Genomic DNA, 2,661 nt, shown 5'->3' on the forward strand with positions numbered 1-2,661 from the left:
TCACACCACATGTCTGCAGCCCCCAAGACCCCATCTCTCAGAACAAGTCCCATCTGGAATCCTGCCAATCACCACTCAGAGGGAAGATGAACTCGGGAGAGTCTCCACCTGGCACCTCCAAAGGGCCCCACGTCCACTTCTGCATAGAGCTCATTGGCCAGGGCTGGTCACGTGGCCCCACCTACCACAAGCAGACAAGGAAGTGTGGGCCTTCCATGTGCCCAGGAGGCAGAGAGCGGAAGAGCATCGTGATATTAGGGGCTTGAGCCCGTGCCCATTGCATCCCCGGCTGATGCTCTCCTGAATCCCCAAGGTCACTGATGGACACTCCTGGAGCTCGGAGACCACAGTCCCTTCCTGGAATAATGCTCCCCCCACTCAGGCCTCAACAGAGGAGCCAGCGTGGGGCACTCCCCACTCCCCAGGGGAAGTGTTGCAGAGAGGGAAGGAGGTCTTTCTTCGTCTCTTCTTCCTTTCCTTCCTCCCACCCCCTCCCCTCCTTCCGAACCCTTTCTAAGTGTGGAGTACATTCACCTGCACGGTGTGAGTGGGCAGAACTCTTCATCTTGCAAAACCGAAACTCTGTCCCCATTAGACACTAACACCCCATTCCCCTCCCCAGGCCCCTGGCGACCACCTGTCTACTTTCTGTCTCTATGATTTTGACGACTCAAGGGGCTTCATATAACATGGAATCCTATAGCCTTTGTCCTATTGTGACTGGCGTATTTCACTGAGCATAATGTCCTCAAGGTTCATCCGTGTTGTGGCAGATGTCAGGATCTCCTTCCTCTTTAAGACTGAGCAATATTCCATTGTGCGGCTGGAACATATTTGGTTTATCTGCTTATTGGTTGACGGACACTGCGTTGCTCCCACCTTTCGGCTACTGTGAATCATGCTGCTATATACATGCAAATATCATTTCAAGTACCCACTTCCAGCCATTATAGGTTTATACCCAGCAGTCTTTCTTTTAAATTATAGGCCAAGGGGCGCCTGGGTGGGTCAGTCGGTTAAGCGTCTGCCTTCAGCTCAGGTCATGATCCCAGGGTCCTGGGATCGAGTCCCGCATCCGGCTCCCTGCTCGGCAGGAGCCTGCTTCTCCCTCTCCCACTCCCCCTGCTTGTGTTCCCTCTCTTGCTGTGTCTCTCTCTGTCAAATAAATAAATAAAATCTTTAATAAATAAATAAATAAATAAAAATTATAGGCCAAATATTACTTTCATGGTCAAATGGGAAATCTCAAATGAGTCAAATCTTTAGAGGCACCCACTGTGCTCCCAGCCCTTCTCCCTTATCCTGGAGTCTTCCCCTCCTTTGCTGGGGGCATCCTCAGCTTCAGGCAGCTCCGCCACAGGGAGGGAAACCCCTGCTCTCTCTCCCTCCAGAGCACAGGTCTCCGCCCACCTGTGGTTTCTGGGCCTCTGGCCACCCAGCGCCCAGTGGTACCTTCTTAAAAGCAGGAGTTAGTCCTTCTAGAGACTGACATGACAGAGAGCAAAGTGGACACTTCGGAGGACGCCTCGTGATCCAGGGCCATCCCCACTGAGGTCTCCTGCTAGTGGGGGCTGTTGTGGGGTGCACACACCCCAAAGCAAATGTTAACTCTTAGAAAGGGTACAGGCAGGCAAAGGTACAAGGAAGGTTACCATGACACCCCCCCTCCTCAGTTTTCCTAAATGCCACAGTGTCAGCAGGGCTCCTGTGACTGGGCTGGGGTCGTGGCCCCATGATGACCCTCCTCCGACTTCCAGGATGGGCCTGGGAGTCTTGCTGCCTGAGGAATGGGCCTATCACCCCACCAGGGAGGGTTCCACGTCCCTGAAAACTTGTATGTTGAAGCCCAAGCCACCAGAATGACTGTATTTGGAGTTGGGGTCTCCAAGGAAGTAACTAAGGTTAAATGAGGCCATAGGGTGGGGCCCTGACCCCATAGGATTAGTGCCCTGAAGGAGAGACACAGGAGGAGCTCTCTGTCCACCCCCTGAGGATACAGTGAGAAGGTGACCATCTGCAAGCCAGGAAGAGAGTCCTTGCCGGAACCCGACGGTGTGGGCCCCCGGAGCTTGGGCTTCCCGCCCCCAGAAGTGTGGGAAATGAATGTCTGCTGCTTGAGGCCCCCAGCCTGTGAGACTTGTTACACGGCTGGAGCTGACTAAGACATAGAGCCTCAGCAAATGCAGGCGGATGCCTCAAATGACCATCCCTCTACCCCTCTGTTGAGGTGGCATTGGGCAGAGGGTTCTCTGGGGAGTTGGGAGGTAGCCAGGGGATATTTGTGACCCTCCTGTGCAAGAAATCCCCCTCCCTGGGGTGGGGAGGGAGGCCTCTCTCTGAGCCGTGTGTGTGTATATGTGCAATGTATGTGTGAGTGTGCGACTGTGAGCACGCATGTGCACGCATGTGAATGCAGGTAGGTGCGTAGTGTGTATGTGAGTGCCTGTGTGCGTCTGGAAGATAAGAGAGAATGGCCCAGACCTCGGCAAAGGCACCGATAGCAAGATGGGGAGCAGCCAGAGAGCCTTCCCACTGCGAGGCTCTGGAGTGGCCTCCTGGGGAGGCCATGGAGATGCAGAGAGGCGAGGAGTTTCAGCAGTCCGGGCGAGTGGATGAGTGGCCCTGCCTGCCTCAAGCATTCCCTTCTCCCTGAGGCTGCAG

This window comes from Zalophus californianus, chromosome 9 (genome assembly GCF_009762305.2).
Source record: "Zalophus californianus isolate mZalCal1 chromosome 9, mZalCal1.pri.v2, whole genome shotgun sequence".
NCBI classification, from domain to species: Eukaryota; Metazoa; Chordata; class Mammalia; order Carnivora; family Otariidae; genus Zalophus; species Zalophus californianus.